We start from the raw sequence: 18,110 nt of genomic DNA, 5'->3' as shown, positions 1-18,110 counted from the left end.
CACACTCTTCCTGCGTAAAAAGGCACTTGAGCCAAACCCCAATATTTACAAATACTTTTGAGATCTTCCAGGTGCTGGAGCTCAAAAGTATTTGAGTTCTTCCAGGCTAGACCCTCTTTCTCTGAGTAACAGATCTTGGCTTGAATGCTTCTGAAAATTGTGGACCCCTAACAGGTCCCTGTGCATGCAGAGCTGTGTTGGCTCCAGCTCTGTCTTCCTGTGCTCAGGAGTGGGGGAAGGCGTTACAATTAAAAAAATCCTCTAGAACAATAAACTTTTGTTATTTGGTTATATTGAAAGGCCTCTGAACGTCTCAGGGAATAGGTGGTACCCTCTGGTATATCTTAGGAGTTTGTCATCAGGAGCTTCATCTCCAGTCGCCTTTGGGATGATGGGCTGAGCATGGAGGTGGCAGGCGCAGAGGTTTCCTCTCCACAGCTCTCTGCAGGCTGCATGTTTTGGTACCCTCATCTGTCCATTTTATTTTAGTCTTCCTTTCTCCTTTTCATGTATGGTGCAACCTTTAGGGGGTTGTCAACAGGAACCCACTTTTCCCAGCATGTGACTTTTCTTTTGGTTGCTGAGCACCTGGTTTTATGGCACTGAGTGGAGCTGCCTCTGTAAGTCCATCTTAAGATGAGTAGGAATGAGCACAGAAAGGCTGACATGGCCATCCCCGTGCTGCAGAGAATCCCAGAAACCCAGCCTCAACCTCTGCCTGGGCACAGCCATGCTGCGAGGAGCAAATCCCATTCCAAGCAGGACTCCACAAAACCAAGGATAAAATTTTTAAAAGCAGTATTATTAACCTGACTCGACACGTGATGAGCCTGTGCTTAGGAAGCTGGAAAAATCTACATTTCCAAAGTGTTGATTAGGAATTTTAGTGTAAAACTCTTTCCTCCATCCTCCTGCTTATAAGGTTTCCACAGGGATTTGGGATGATGCAGACAGCTGGTATTTCACCCCGCTGTCTCCCCAGCCACACCAGCACCAGCTCTAAAAGCCATGTTGGGAACAGAAGTTTAGAAACACAGTCTCAACCTTTCCCGGCTTGTTTTTCTCATCTGTTTTTAACAGCATGTTCTTGCCACTTGGACCTTTCTGGGCTCGATCTTGTGATCCCTGATGTAGTATGACATTTCCAGTTTATTAGGAATGCTTTTGTTTATTTGCTGGGTGGGTTTTTTTCTTTATTTCTTTCTTTCATTTTTTCCTTTTCCCTAGGTTGTGTGGAGGCTTTCTGCCTCGGCTGCCAATGCAAACGTCCCCTCCCGTGCCGGGAGGTGCCACCCACACCGTCCTCTCTGAAATCAGGACAGTTAGCTCATCAGTTTCAAGTACTTTGAGTGGTTTGGGGGCTGTTATTCAACAAAAAAGGAAGGCTGATTATGTTTTTATATTTTTCTGTCCTTTTCTACCATTTCATAATAAAAAGCCAGGTCCTAGAGCACCGAAGCAAATGAGGTTTTAAAATTCAGTCGTTGTTTTTAAACTTGCTTAAGACCAGCAAGAAGAGCCTCAGGGCTGGAGTTTGCTGGTGGCATTTTCAGTTTACACAGCCTGTCTTTGCTTTTCTTAGCAGATTGAGTTTATTGCCTGTTGCATGCAAGTGTGAGTTTGCTTCTAAGCTGAAAATGGCTCAACCAGACTTCATGTTGCTCCATCTTCCCATTTTGCATAAAATTCGCCACACTTCCCTCCAGTGCTGGACAGATAGCATCAACAGATGAGTATCAGTGCCAGGGCAATATTGGGATTGTGGTCCAGCTCTGCCCATAGTGTGCTGCTCTCCATAACCTATGTGTCCTCTATAATTTCCTTTGTTCTATTTGAAATAAATGAAGTGATAACTTTTGGAGACCAGTTCTCAGTTCCTGGCTGACATAAATCCCACCGCCAAACTTCAGAAATGCTTAATTACTGTTTTCAAATACTTTCAGCTCTTCTGTAGCATCTGGTGGAGCATTTGGTAGTGTGAGAAGCTGCAGTCTGCGTGGCATTGCATGGGGGTCTCAATCTAAAAAGTATATTTTAAATGGGCAGGTGAGTCCTGTGAGCATCCACAGAATGGATGGGGCTCATGGACAGGGTTGATGGTGGCGTGGACTCTAAGGGAGCTCGTTGAAGCTTCCAGCTGCATCACAAGCAGCAGGTGCTCCAAGTCATTTTCTTGGCCTGGGGATAACAGGGACATGGAGTTCAGATTGCGCATCTCTATCAGGCTTATATTTACTAAACTGAACCAAATCTCAGCTGTCAGGAGAGTAAATCTAGCAAATGCCACATGGCTGCAACATGCTAGGAGAAGAGATGAGGCTGATTTCTTTTGGATCAGTTCAGCCTGCGCCTCAGCAAAGCTTCAGGTCCAAATCTTTAATTGCTGTGACCTGTGAATGATCCTTTGATCAAGTGAAGTTGGTGGTCTTGTGGTCCTTTACAAACACAGCCTGGAGTTGCAATCGTGTGTGGTAAATCTTGTTCTTTGCCATGAGGATCAGAATTTGGGTCTGTAACCATAAAGGTTTGCAGCCAGAAATCATTTATGTAGTGAAAAATACCCAAAAAAGTTCAGGAAGTCCTATTTGCATAGTGAAGACTATCCAAAAAAGCTCAGAAAGTCCTGGGGAGCTCAGAACTGCTGTGTCTGCTTTTTAATTTTTTAAACATTGGCCTTCCCAGGAAAGCAGAGATGCCTCCAGAGACCCCACAACTCTGATTGCTTCCAGCCAAGCAGCAGGGGCATGTTTCTGTCTGGTGAATCTGGTTTCTGCATCAGCTTTCCCAGAGACCAGCCTTCATGTTATGTCATGTCATGTCATATCTGTCTTTTCACTCTGTGTAGAAATCACCGCACTTACCTCCAGTGCTGGAATGTCATCAACAGATGAGTATCAATGTCAGAGCAATGCTTCATGGTGTCAAAGAGTCACAGAATGGTTTGGGTCGGAAGGAACCTTAAACATCATCTAGTTCCAACTCCCTACTGTGGCCAGGGACACCTTCCACTGCCCCAGGTTGCTCAGAGCCCCATCCAACCTTGCCTTGAATGCTTGTTCTAAGGCAAAATGAGCTTCTTAATATCTTCCCCGAATGGAGACTCTGCCTGCTCTCGGGGATTCCTTGGGACATGATTTGGGCGGCATCGGCCCAAGGATACTCCCAAAGACCTCGCCTCCTCCCGTGCAGTCTAAGATTTGCTGGTTCACAGCATTAAACAAAATTGAGGTGAACCTCATCTTCCTGTTGCATTAATGAGGCTTAATGTTTAATGACAGACACCATAAAAATAAAAGGAACCAGCTGTAAAAAGGACTGACTGAAAGTGCAGATGCTTTGGAGCAAGGTCAGGGTGACAATCTGCACGTGGCAGCTGGTCCTCAACTATATGCCTCGTCCAGTTTCAGGACTGAGGGATAGAGAGAATGAAACACCAGGCAGTACCAGTCCGCTTGGATGGATTCATCCGACTTGTTGCGGCACACTGAATTAGCCTTTATGGGTTTATTTTTAACAGTGGGGGAGGCCTTGTCTGCTGGAAGTAAAACTGATTGATACGTGCTTGGGGTCTCATCTGGCTTGAATTGGCTCCATGGTGCATATGTGTTGCAGAGTCTTTGACCATCACCGTTCCCAGGCACTTGGGGAGGGAGCCGTGGGGAAAAGAGGATGGGACAGATGCTGCTGAGCCTCAGTAGAATTTGGCCTCTGGGGATACAGGGGTTTCATGCCTGCTCAGGACCCTCTTTTATCCTGCAGCAGGATATTGAAAATAATAAGTTTTTTCTAATCCTTGTGGGCAATTTATGAACCAGCTTCTACCAATGTCCCTGTTTTCCTAGGGGAAGTGGCTGCTAATTTTTTCTGCACTTGTTAGACTTGCTGTGTGTTTCACTGCTGGAGGATTCTGAAGAAGGTTTTCAATATTCATACACTTAACTAGGTTGTGAAAAAGGGGCCATTAGTTCCTCCAGTTTGATCTCAGATCATTAACTCCACACTACTGCTTTCCTTTGCCGTCTTTTACTCTCCTTGTCCTTCCTAAGTGTTGTTTGTTTTTTATTGCTCTGTGTATCCTTTCAGCAATACTGCTAGCATATTTATTATTATTAATTGACATATATGCAAGAAATGTCATGCAACGATCACAGAAGCCGTTGCCTTGGAGAAATTGGTGTATTTATCCCACATGGGGAATCAGAGGGACGAAAGAAACCAGATGGGCATCAGCTGCAGGCATGCCCCAACAGAGCTGCTCATGATTTCTTCCTAAGAGGCAGTTTGGACCTTGCAATCATTGACACATGCTTGCTTTGAACTACTTCAGCTGTGTCCTGGAAACCAGGTACTGCCCAGGTCTTTATTCCAGCAAACCTGCCACCTTCAATCTTGCAACCCTCCCTATTGTGCTACCCAAAACCCCCCAGCCTGCTGTGGGTTGTAGCAGTGCTGCAAGGCAAAGAAGGAGAAAAAAATAGTAATAATAGGAGAGACCTGTTCTGGAGATGATAATGATAATAATTTTCTCGAGGTGTCATTTCAAAGCTGCCTATCTATGTTTAAAAGCAAGTCAGGCAAAAGGACCAATGCTGGGGCTTTTTCCAGACTTGAGAGTAAAAGTAGACCCAAGGGGACAAAAAGAAAGGCTGAAACCCTGCTTTATTATATTTTTATCCCACCAAGCTGCCTCTCAGTCTTGATGGGGGACAATAGGCACTTGTTCCCAGTAAATGTCTCCCAGCTGACTGCCTGTGCTGCAGAGAGGACTAGGAAGGGGCTCCCAGGGGTTCGCCCGTGGCCGTGAACCCCTGGGACTCGGCTCAGCCTGGCCACCCGCCCGCATCCCACCATGCCAGGGGAGTTTATTTTTCCAGTGCTCCCACTCAGAAACATTTGGCGAAAGGAAAAATTGTGGAGGAGGTTTAGTTCAAGTGAGCACAAAAACATGTGTCCGTGTATATTGCTTGCTGAGAGGTGGTTCAGGACTTTTTTTCCTTCCTTTTTTTTTTAAACATTACTGAGAGCTTGGGAATCATGTGAGGAGGGTGGGAGTGATACCTTTCAGATGGACACAGGGCTGAGTAAATACAAGAAAGGGAAATCTTTTCTGCCTGATGCAAGTTCTCATCCTACTTTGGATGAATGAGTGTAAAGGTGGCAAAGTCTTAAGGAGCCTTCCAGATCCTCATGTAAAACCCCTATCTTAAGCTACCGTTGTCACCAGCATGACCATCCATCCTCTCTTCTCATGGCCCCCTAAAGTCCGTAAATGAGGAAATGGGCTACAGTATCACACTGTGTCCTCTTTCCTTGCCACATGACTTGGTTACTGTAGGAGAAAAAGGGACAAGGTGCAAGAAAAGTTGTCTCCTGGACTTTAAAACTGGGGAGCGAAGATCTGTCCCCCTCCTTCCCCCCATCCACAATTTATTCTTGCACACAGGCTCCTCTCTCCTGCCCTCCACAAATGAAACATTGCTTCATCTACAGATGAAATGCTGAGCAAACAAATTGCGGGTCAAAGTCTCCCACTCCTTCCCCTGCCACGTTCCCATCTGCACATTTTTGTGCGCCATCCCCGCTGCCTTTTCCCATGCCCTTTGGGGGGAGCAGGGTGGGTATGCTGGCTGTCAGCACAGCGAATGCAGCTCTGCAGATGTGAGCTGCCTTTGGCAAGCAAAAGGGAAGGGATTTGTTTGGGGAACAGTTTAGAAGAGTGGGCAGATGGTTTCCACCCTTCATCATGAGCTGAGATAGGCAGAAGTGGTACAGCACGTTCTGGTGAAGCTGGCTGCAGGCGCTGAAGTCCAAATCAAATCTGTGCTAAGCCCTTTCTTGGGTTTGTGCAGGGGCAGCAGGGTGAGAAATAAATCCCCTCTCACCCCATGGGGATATGTACGAGGAGTAATGTGTGTGGATTTGTCTACACTGGGATGGTGCATCCCAAGAAGGAGCTGTGAAGCTTGGCTGGTAGCAAGATGGGGGATGTAAAAATGCATTAGATGAAACTTCTGAGCGTGCTGAGACAGCTGCTAGGAAGGAGGACTGTAGGGCAAAAGAGGGAACCACAGGATTTAGCAATTTTGGAGAAAAACGGAGTATTATGAGTGCCCTGGTGTGGGGCAGAGGGTTTGCAAAATGGAAGGTGGTTGCCTTCTGGCTTTATTTTTTTTGCTATAACATGGAGACCATTCACTGATCAAACCACCTTGTGAAGTTAAACCCATACCACCCAGTATGTCTCCAAATACTTATGTCTCCAAAAGGTGTGGTGGACCTGAGTGAAGTGAGCCTGAAGGTACTGCTCCGAAAGGTAGTAATGCAGAGCCACTGTTCCATCTGCTAGTCGCTGACATCTGTCCTGCCTTGGCCAAAAAATCCATGGCCCAGATAAAGATGGAGACAAGGGTTTTCAAGCTGGCATATTGCACTGAGTTTCAAGTACCTGCTGTAGCCACCTGAATTCTCCTTGGGCTCTTTCTCTAGACAGTTGTTTTGTTTTCTGGCTGGGAGCTGATACAAAGACAGTAAATGAGAATTTAATAGTGAACTGACTCATCTCAACTTGATCATGCTACAGGCATGCAACTCCCATCTCCGTCTGGGCAGCTCTGTCCATGAGACTGCTGTGATACCTACATGTGGGAGAGGAGAGCTAGGGCCTTTACATGCACAAGCCATGCCCAGAACAGGACATCCCATGAGCTGGTTTATAGCCACTCCAGCTGGTTGTGTCCTGGGAACGTTGCAATTTCTCTTGTTCCTTCTGTGGAACTGACCTGAGGTGGTTGGGCTACCCTGGGGTGAAAAACAATGGTCTCATGTGAATCCATGGTCCACAGGAGTTCAGGAGGGAGGCAATGGGAGTATGGGAGAGAGGACCAGTTTACCTCTTTCTCATTCAGCTTGGTAAGCTGCAGTTTTGTCCATCAGGGAATAATTTTGCTTCAGTGTGTGCTTCTCCCCACATCTGTGGTCTACAGGATGGGAGAGGATGCTTGCAGGACATATGTTTAATCTCAAACTCTACTAGATCCTGAACTCAGCCATGATATTCCATAAAATAGTACAGAAACTGACATATGAAAAGATCTGGTTGGATGTCCTGACCTTCTTGTGACAGAGTTTTCATGTAGAGTGTCAGTGTGGTTCCTGCAATGGAGATTTGTCCCCTCCAGGTGATAGACATCTGTGCTGGTCTACTGGGCTCAGGGATACAGGGGCAAGGCTGCCAAGTCTTTTGAAAACTAATTATTTGGTTTTGTAGTGTGATTATCTTGTTGTGTTCATCCTCTCCATCATTTTTGATGGTGCTGAGAAGAACCATCTGTGAAGGACCTTCCCAGAAAGCATCGTTAGATGTCTAACTTGGTCCTTGGGGTTTTTTGTTTAAGTGTTAGGGAAACTCCATCTCCTGGAGTACAAAGCCCATCTGGGGTAAAAGGGACTAACTTGAACATTAGCATGAAGATCTGATAGGTCCAGTTCAGTCACAGTGGCTGCAAGATGTCATCTCGGAGTATAATGGGTTTAGACTGATTTTCAAATGGATCTCTGGGGATGGATGGGAAATCCGGCAGAAGATGGGCATCCAACTCTGTTATGCTCATCTAGAAAATCATGCAGGAACAACAATTTATCTCTGGCAGCTCCCTGCCAGTAAGGTTCTTATCCTTATCTTATTCTTATCCAGCTACTCATCCATTGGCTCAGCCTCACCTTTTCTGGGTATCCAGAGACTGTATCCCAGAGAATTGCTGGGATTTTCTATCTTACAAAGTCTGGAAGCTGGGTATGTTTTACATCAAGTGCTAATGGTGTAAAATCTTGAATAGAGCTGTCAACACAAGCTGATGGACTATCTCAGCAGAGCAGGGGGAAGGGATATGACTTTTCATATCCCTACCTTACCACTTCTGAGTTTTCCTGCATGGCTCAGTCAAACCAGTCCTTTCCCCAAGAGCACACATAGTGGAAATCCAACAATTTGGCTTCTTCCTGCAGTTTTTGTTGCTTCATTGCGTCCGAACTGTTGACTCAGAAGTCTTTCTTCACGTGATTCCCTTGAAATAGCTTCCCCCAGGCAGATGGTGTGAGGATGGGACAGCTTCATCGACAACTTCTCTTTGAGAAGCTGCTGTAGTGGCTGCTTCCTCCGGGGTGATTCTGCTCTCTACAAGGTTTTTAACTTCTCCTAAAAGCATCTAGGGGGAAATCTTCTTCAGCAGTGTTTTTACCTAAAAGAGGGCAGCTCTTGTGAGTGACTTGGAGGCACAGCTGACAGCCTTGTGTGCTGCATGTCATCTGGGTCTTGAAAGCGTTTTTGAAATCTTGGATGAAAAGTTGCTCGTCCTGAAGCATCCCTCCTTCTTCCTATCGGACACAGTGCCAGCAGAAACCCTGACACTGAATATGAGCTCATGCACCACCTCTTATAATAATGTTAAACCTTTCTAATTTAGACTTCTCTTGCCTTTTAGGTTTCCTTTTTTGGAAGAAACCCAAGGTTTTCCTGTCAGAGCCCAGGGTGGTTGTCTAGAGGAGCAGAGAGAAGTGATTGCTGCTGATGTTGGTCTTTGGGATGACCCTGCAGCCCTTTGCTTGCAGCTTTCTCTGTGCTCTGGCCCCTCTCTGAATGCTCCACACACCCCGGGTGCCAGCTAGCATCACTGTCTAAGAATGAGAAGTAATTTAGTTCCTAAGCAACCTCTCGCCTGGCCTCTCGCTAAAGAGTGACTTAGCATTTTCCAAAGGAAAAAAGAGATTGTGGATAGGGATGTGTTGAGGCAGGTTCTTCTAAAGTGCTTAACCCTCCAAATGCTGGATTAATGAGCATTGCCTGAGTGTTGGCTAGATGGGTCACTGCCAGTGGGGTCAGGGTGCTGTGGGAAGCCAAGTTGAACCTTTTCGGGTGAGCTTGAATAAGGATTAAAATCTGTAGCTGTTAGGAGTGTTTCTAGGATTGTGAGGACTGGCTTTTTCCTTGTTTGTTCTCACTGCTTTCGTTTTCCTCCTGACCTTAAGGTATTTTGCTGTCTGTCAGTTTATTTCATTGTCCCTCCCACTCCTTCAAAAACCCAGTAAAGAAAATGTCATTCTATGGAGTGTTTCTGCTGTGGTGACTTACAGGTTTTTTCAAGTCCAGCAGTGCTTGAAAAATGAATGAGCAGGTCACATTCCCGTCCTAACCATCTCTGTCTCTCTGAGATATAATTCTACCACCTCCTTTAGAGTTGTACCTCCGTAAATCAAGATCTTTACTGTTTTTATCCTTCTCCATCCCCATAAGGCAAAGCTTCAGGTAAACCGTGATTATCCCATGTTATTATTATGGAGAAGCCAGAGCCAAAGCATCAGTCTCGATTTGCACCTTCATGATACCTGGCTTTCACAAGGGACATGCTGACTCCTGACCTGCTGTTTTCATTAGGTTCCTCCCAAACCTGACCCACTGAGGGTCTCAACTCCTCTGTTGAACTGGAGGGTTGGAGGGCGACGGGGTGTTGAGCTTTGGGACGCAGCTGCACAGAAGGGACCAGCAGCTTGGAAGGAAGATGAGGAAGATGTAGGATAAGACAGAGAGGGAATCATCCACTGGAGCCCAGAATCAATGAGGCTGGAAGGGACCTGTGGAAATCACTTCATTCAACACCCTTTCCCAAAGCAGGGTCACCAAGTGCAGATTGCTTAGGATCTCCACAACCTCTTTGAGCAGCCTGTGCCAGTGTTTGGCCATCCTCACAGTTAAAAACAAAGATGATCCTTATGTTTAAATAGTGTTTCCTGGTGGTGTTTTAAATTTTTGTCTTGCCCCAGCGAGACCCACCTCCCCATACAGTTACCTAGCACATACTTCACCAGTTTGCATACGAGGACCTTATGGGAGATGCTTTGAAAGAAAGCATTATTAACATTCCAGTAAGAAGCACACCCTGCTCTGACCGAGCCAGTCATCTGCCCACAGATGTCTGTTGTGTTGGTCAAGGGTGATTTAGGGGTCTTCCTGCAGAATCACATGGGGTCAGAGGGGATTGTAGAAGGTCGAGACATGATTTAGTGATAACTAAATAATAACAGATACTTCAGTTTTCTTGGAGCATTTCAGCCATGATAATGTAATTAAATTAAATGCTGTAGTAACATCTAGCAGCAGGGGAGGTGTTGCTGGGCAGGCACAGGGCTTCTTTGTGGAGCTCAGCAGCACACAGGGGTTTGTCATTCAGGATTTGCCCCCATGGCTGCCCCTGTAATGGGTGTACTGACGCCAGCCTGTCTCTCCTGATCCACTCACATCCCTGTCTGTGCCAGGGGAATGGGTCTCCTCTCTCCATGCTGCTGTATGTAAAGCCACACCTCCCCTCTGTCCTCTCTGAAATACAACATGCAACTCAGTTAATACGCAGTGAGGAGCAATTAATTTTTTTTCTTTGTTTTCCACTACATGCATCAGTTTTGCAGAGCTCAGAGAAATAAGAGCGACAGCTCACTACACTGGTGAAGCCAGCAGCCAAGTGAGGGCTTTGCCTGAGGAGCAGTTCTGCCAAGTAAAGTAACACTTTCTAACACAGCTGATTGAAGCCAAAGAAGACACGAATGTGTCCTTACACTACGCAAGAGCCTTGACAGCTCTCAAGGATCAGGTTGAGGCCAGAAAGAGCCAATGGCAGATTTGGGAGTAGGAGCCAAGCATGACCCAATGATTGTGGATGACCCACTTTGCTGCCTATATACACTAGGAAAGAAACACTATTAATTTTTATTCCTCTTTATTTAAAAAAAAATAAAATGGTCTAGCAGAGTCAGTATGCAAGGAGTGGGCAGACACACTGCCTTGTTTGTTGGAATGGCTGACAGATTAAATTAAGGTTTAAAAAAAATTTAAATTAGAGAGGGAGAGAGAGAACAAGTGTTTTCTACTGGCAGAGTTCATTCGCAAGTCACTCATTTCTCTTGCTCTTCAGGGAGTGATAGGAGACAATTAGCTAATTGGTTTGGGGAGGTGACCTGTCAGTGACTCAAGGAGGAAATGTCTCCTGGGCTATCTGACATAAAGAATATATTTTCAGCCCGTTGTGACAGCTGCAAGCACCCCCCATTAAAATCAAGGATGTAATGGCTGTAATAACAGTAAGCTTGGAATCCATCACAGCAAGGGAAAAGCAATGAAAAACCTGATAACACGCACTAAATTGCAGCCAGAGCTGATATGTTATGTTGTCAGGTTGAAATATTTCTAAATTATCTTATCATTAGCACTGCATAAGCACCCAAAGCCTTTCTGAGGTTGAAATGTGTCCCCAATTACCTTGGTAATTACTTTAGTTCTGCAGCTCCTCTGCCTTCAGAGCCAGGCACCTGTGTGTCTTTGTGATGGAGCCAATGACTGTGTGTGAAGTTGGGAGGACTTGAAATCTAGGATTTTAGCCCAAGCCTTTGGAAAAAGGGTTGCTGAATTTGCTAAGAGGTTGTGGATTTCTCAGATTTTTCTTCAAGTTCTCAAGACCTGTTCTCAGAGTTGAGGGAATGGCTTCTTGTGTTGGGAGCCATTTGGGGTAGGACTTGAGCTGAGATCTTTGAAATACCCCCTTCAACCTTCTGCCCCTAATTTTGTGTGTTTTGGCAAAAGCAGTAGGCTGGGGGGAAGCAATGAGAAGGAAAAAGTTTAGCCAAGAAGGCAGCATTGCCCTCATGCCCTCAGACTTGTGCCTGTGCATCCCCTCGACCGATTTCACTGATGTAGCAAAACCCAAAATACTTTGAATGTGAGCATGTTACAAAGAGACAGCAGTTATGAGACAATAAGATGAAGAAAAGCAGGAAGTCTCCTTCAGCCCAAGTGATGTAATTTTTCCACAAACAAAACTTCATTTATGTGAATGTTTCAAAGAATAAAAGAATAAGAAAAGCAGAAATGCAAGTAGGGCAACTGCAGCTTTTAGCTGCCAGTGGTTGGAAGGAGTAGCAGATCTCAGGCTGCTGCAAGGAGATACCTGGTTTTCCTTAGAGAGGTGATTGGTCCTTTCTGAATATCAGATGTCTGAAAATTATTATTACTGTTATTATTATTGTCATCATTATTAAGGTTTTGGGAATTTTGGCTAGCAAAGCAAGTTTCCATCCCTTCCCAAAGTCCAATCATTCACTCTTATTTCCTTGTGCTGTGTTCCATGCTCGTATGAGACTGGTACAACATTTGTGCAGGAGGAATGGCTTTGCTCATGTTGGTGGGTCTGAGTTTCCCTGCTGACAATGACAAGGATCAGCCCTGGGGACACGTTCAGCGGAAAATAGAGATACAGTGAATAAGCACACCCCATCTGGGAGGCTTCTGGCACAACTGCAGACATCCTCCCCAACCCTGCTCTGCAAATCCCTATAGGAAAATGTGCTGCTGGGTCTCCTGCACGAATGGGCAGGACTCAGTGGGGGATCCGGAAGCACTGGGTCAGTCCAACACCTTTTTGGCTTGATGAGTTTAGGCCAACAGTGTTTATGTGATGAATTAGGAAGGGTGATGTTTTCCATCTTGGTGGTGTGTCTGTGTTGATGTCAGATGGTTTCACTGCAGCACAAACAGGAGACGGTTGCTATTTTAATCATTGCTACACAAGACTTTCTCGTAAAGGTCATAAAATCAAAATAAACCTTGATGGACTGACCTATCATTAGTGGTAAAACCAGCTATGCACCACTCAGGCATGCCCCACAGTAGGGCAACAGGACATAGGCATGGTTTACTCACACAAAAACCCCTGACATTTTTCAAATCCATTTATTTTTATTTGTGTTGCAGAGAATTTCTAAAATACCTAGTTTACTTCCTTTTTCCTGAAGTATCAAACCTTGTTGAAGTATATAGCCAGCTCATGTTTACCCCTTTGACTCTCTAAAGATTATGAGAGAGAAAGAGTGGCAGAGCTGCACCATGCTGGATCTCAAAGGGACTGGATTCGTGTTGAGAGGGAAATAGGGGCAAATTAAATAATTACAATCACATTGAGCAATTAAAAGGGGGAGTTTATCAGCATCCAAAAGAGCTTATTGCTCAGCCACCACCTTATCTCTTCATGCAAGCAGTATTGGAGGCTGTGATTTGAATACCAAAACGGTGAAGCTCTGACTTAGCTAACAACCTCATGCAATATTTGGGGTTGAAATTCCCAAATCCCTAAATTTTCTTAACGGCTGATTTTCTTAAAAATTTTGTCTTCCATCCCTGAAGCCAGGTACCTTGCCTAGTACCTGAGCCTGGAAGAGAGGCTTGTCTTGAGGAGCTGTGCATCAGGATTTATGCATTAACCCAGATGAAGGGCTGAGATCTCAATTATATTAACAGACTGAGGTGGGAAATTCTGGATAAATCTTTTTTGGGGGTCAGAAAAATTTCAAATTATTTTTTAAAAATTTAAAAACTTTGCTTTTTCTTACTCAAGAGGAAAATTCAGTGGAAGCAGAGAATAAAGACTCCTTTCTGACCAGACCTGGGTACCATATCCCTGGATTCAGGGCACCCAAGGTATGGAGATCCCCATAGGGATCCCTCCCAGCTTTGTTCATCACTGTGGTTAGTAGGGGACCCTCTGCCTGACTTTGGCAAGGGTAGGATGGAGGTTTTACATTCATCTTCGGGTGTTTCCCTGGGGCTGGCTCTCGTTTGCTCCAAGAGATCTAACATTGGTCCAGGCTGTTTGCTGGGAGGTGTTTACTGAAATCTCTGCATCAGGAGGTTTCTATACATACCTCACTCTGGACTCACTGCAAACATCCTGCCAGGAAGAGGAAACATTTCCTCTGCCCCAGGATAACCTGCCTTCCTATAGAAAGAGAATTGATGTTTCCGGATGGAGCATATGGATGTGGAAGAGGAGCCTGCACGTGCTCCTGCTGCACCCCAAGGGTCAGTTCTAACACTGGCCAGAGTCAGTGGGATAGCTTCATGTGTTGAACAGCATTTGGAGTAGGACTTGCATGAGGATGCTCCCTGGAGCAGTTTTCCAGGTGCCGGAAGTATCTTGGGGCATTTGATCCCTCCCATGCAGCAGCTGTGAGTGCAATGGAGGTCCATGCTGGCATCCAAGGATTGGAGCTGGACGTAGAGGGAAAGCTGCTGTGTCATGCCCTAGAAACAAATACTAAAAAACAGGGAAAACGGAAAGAAAGAAGTGAGGCAGAGAGGAAGACTCCAGGAAATGAGGTGATTTTTTGTTGTTTTGTGCTCTTTTCTTTTTAATAAAACATCCAAGAAAAGATTTCCTGCTGCATGAAATTGACAACACAGGAGGGGAAGCTCTTCCTAAATATAACCAGAGCTGTCTAGCCTCACTAGACAGCTCCTCCACTGGGACCTTCAGGTTTGATAGGAGGATGGATCAGCCGGTTCCCGAGGGCACATCCACTGCAGCCCTCTCCTTCTTATTCAATGGCAATGGATTGAAACAAAGCAGAAGTGGCTCTTTCTCTCCCCTCCTTTCCCTCAGTGCCAAAAATATCTGAAGTCTGTCATGGGAGGCAATGGGAATGGAGGAAGGGAGGCATTGGCAAAAGGGGAGGGCTGGGAGAAACCCTGGGTATCTCACACGTGCCTGGCAAGAGGTGAGAAATAAAGAGGATGCGATGGGATGTCTCACAGAGTCTGAGGGTGTTGTGTATCTGAGAGCAGCATTTGACTCCACAGGCACCAGTGCTGTGAAGCTGGGTCAGCTATAGCGCAGCACCTCAAGGAAGGCATCCAGCAGGTGAAATAGTGTCATAATTGGGATTTTGACAGTGTTGATGCTCTAGCATGGGCAAGTAGGAGTATGTGGCAGCACCTGGCTACCTGCTTGTCTTACTGCTGCTGCAATCCATCAGTAGAAAGGAGAGCAAGGTGAGATCTGGGGGCAGAAGTCAAGAATTGAGTTTTTCTTCTTGTCTCTCTCTGCCATGCCTGATGCTCATCCAAAAGGGCACTTCTTATAACCAGCCTCTTCATGTCCTCAGAGAGCTGGCAGATAAGAAACACAAAAGGCAAAATAACAGTGGGCAAAGAGCTAAGGATGGTTCCCAGCTTCATCTGCTGCAGTAGGCAGGAAAGAAAAATAATAATAATGATACAATTTTTGCTGTTAAGTTTCTAAAATACTCATAACAAAGAAGAAAAACAGGAGGAGAAGAAAATTACTTGTTCATCCTTCCTGCTGGGATTGCATGGTACCAGCACCAGAGAGGTCATCGCATTTTAATGAGTCACTGACAGCTTTCTAGGGGCACAGCTCCATTGCTGCAGCTCAGTCCCATCTCTGAAGACCCCAGGCTGAATTTCCAAAATATCACTTTTTGTGACAACTTTTGTTGCCCTCTCCTGGTTCGGTACAGAGCCAGCCTTTGGATTGCTCTGGCTCAACGCAGCAGCCAAAAGGCTCCCAGAGGAAGCCAATGCTTTTACAGAGGAGGAGATTATCCACTTTTTGATGACGTTAAAGTATAGACAAAAAGCTTTGGGGGCATTGTTGTCTGATCTGTTTCTCCGCGTCGGCCACAGCTGCAGTTAGGGGCTTGCTCAGCCCTGCGTGCTGTACGTGTCCTGTGCTGCCTGGATCAGGGAGAGGCTGTTCCCACAATCAAGCGATTTCAAAGTTTTAAGGATTTCTACACCTTTCCCTGGGACATGCGATACCAGCCACACTCTGGGGATAAAGAAGAGGCTGGAGGGCCTTTGGCCATGACCCAGGCTAGTACATCCCAGGTGGTCCTTGGGGAGACACATCAAGCGTTGGGTGTTTAGCATCCCCAAGCCAAAACCTCCCATATCTGAGCAGGTTTTCAGATCTTCCTCAGGAAAACCAAGTGAATTGACCCAGTTGGCAGATGGGAGATTGCTGCTGTCAAGCCACAGCTTTCTTGTATTCAGCACTTATGGCTGAGCCAAGTTTCAGGGAAGCTGTGGCACCTGGAGGAATGCCAAGGGGCTGCAGCTTTCAATGACTGTTGTAGTTCTTGCAACCTCTCTGAGATGTAAATCCAGGAGAGCTTAAAACCAGTGGAGGTTGTTTTTATGTTAACCTGAGTGTCTGAGATGAGGATCCAGCCCTAAATCTGTATTTCTGCTGCAGTGGTGTCTTGGGCCAGGCTGAAGCATGTTTGACTGTTGAAATCACACCTTATTCTGTATAAAACCTACGTCTTCTTCCTGCTGTTTCAATCCCTTCATGAGGGCATTGCTATTCTGTTGCCCCTCCCCTCCCCCATCCCAGGATCCAGAGCTCTCCCAGAGCAGTCACATCCTCCTAGCTTCACTTTAAACTTCTTTAGTTACATGATTCCTTTCTTGAAAAAGGCAAAAAAAGGAAAATAAACTTCCTTGAATTTCTTCAAATTGCATAAAATATTTGAACATATGAGAGACTGGGACACTCAGGGAGTGGTTGCTGGACCTGACCTGAGCTAAGCCCAGAAGAATCTTATTCTGAAAGAAGCCCATCAGTTCTTGCTCATGTGTGGCATCCTAGAAAAGCTTTTCACCCAGCCTTGATCAGCAAAGCCACAAGCATTTTATTCATCCTGTGAGGCTGTGCATAGGGAACACAAACAGATCCTTCCTGGGATCCGGTTCCTGTGTGCTCATCTTGTATAACCTTGGATGGTTCCCGGATGCTTTGCATGGTGCCATGTGATGAAGTAATGATTGTAAGCATTCGTATTTTCACCTTCTTGCCCGAATAACTCCAGGACTCCCTGGAGGAGCTTCCCAGCTGCTGTAGGAACCTGCCTGGGGAGCACACAGGGGTGCTGAGACATGCAGAGTGGGAAAAGACAGCTTTGTACAATCAGGGTGATGCTGTGAGAGGTCATGGGAGGTTAACAGGGTAATTTTTGCAAGAAATGGGTTTGAAATGGGGTTTGTTGCATGTCACAAACACTGGCCGTATGTCTTGCTTTGTAGTCCCAAATGGGATTAGTGTCCCATCTTAGAACCACTCTGCATTTCTGTGAACCTACAGATGGCAAAATCTCTTCCACTACAACGTAAGAATTGCCTCCAGAGCCAGGAACATGGATTCCTGGAGCCACTTGTGTCCACTGGGCCAAGCATAAAGCAATCTTATGCCCCCCAGCACCCCAAAACACATCAGGTTTTACAGCCAATGTAAGATGGGGTTTTCTCAGCCAGAGATGGGGTTCAGGGTTTGGTTCTGAATCAGCCATGCTGGGTTGATGCAGTGATGTTTATCTTTCCCACCACTGCTTGGAAATGCATTGGGAATCCAAGGGGGTGGTTAAATCATGGAAGCAATTTACTGGAGGCCTTTTCCACACAGCTCTGAGATGGCTGATGGTAAATACAAGAATATCAATACTGCAGAATGGCCACAGGGTTGGAAATCAGTGACACAGCAAGCATGAGGCATTTTAATGCTGTGGAGGAGAGGAGGGAGGGATGAGGAGCTGAAGACGTGCTGTTTGCAGGTAGCAACATGCTAACAAGCAAGTGTCGGAGCCTCATCAGCTCCTGAGGCAAATCACAGTGTTCAGAGGGTTTCAAAGCTCTGTGCCATCATGGAGGGGGTGGCATCTGTGCAGAGACTCCAGGAGCACAAGTGGCCCAGGCTGCACATCAGCACCCTGGTGAACCTGGTGCTACCTCTCCCTTTTAGGAAAGCATCTCTGTGGCACCTTAATTTTGGTAAATTTACGCAGAAACCACTGCTGAGAGTTTAAAGCCTGGCTCTAGGCATCCAACAGCTCCAAGCACTGCTGTCATAGCTCCTTTGGAGATGTCCCACTGTGGCCAGCAGACAGCCTGCCCGCAGCAGGGCGATGAGGTTCTTCCAGCAGTGCTGCCTTTAAGCAAGAGCTAAGAGCCAGATCTGGGAGGATGCAGGGTGGTGGGGATGTCTGAACTCCCTCTGTTGAGGTAAAAAATGTTGGTTGAATTCTTTCCAGAGCACTGTGTGAGTAACAAAAAGCTGGGGAAAGGGTTTTAATCTCACATGGAACATCCGTATTCATTCCTGATGAATTTAAGGGAGGGAGCAGTGGCTCCTTGCCTGCCACGAACGAATGTGCTTGGCTGTCTTCAGCCCCTTGCCACAAGCTGGGTCTTGTACTGGCTGTTTACCCCCATTGTTATC

The sequence above is a fragment of the Corvus brachyrhynchos genome, unplaced genomic scaffold (assembly GCF_000691975.1).
Source record: "Corvus brachyrhynchos isolate BGI_N302 unplaced genomic scaffold, ASM69197v1 scaffold44, whole genome shotgun sequence".
NCBI classification, from domain to species: Eukaryota; Metazoa; Chordata; class Aves; order Passeriformes; family Corvidae; genus Corvus; species Corvus brachyrhynchos.
This window is presented reverse-complemented; position numbering follows the sequence as displayed.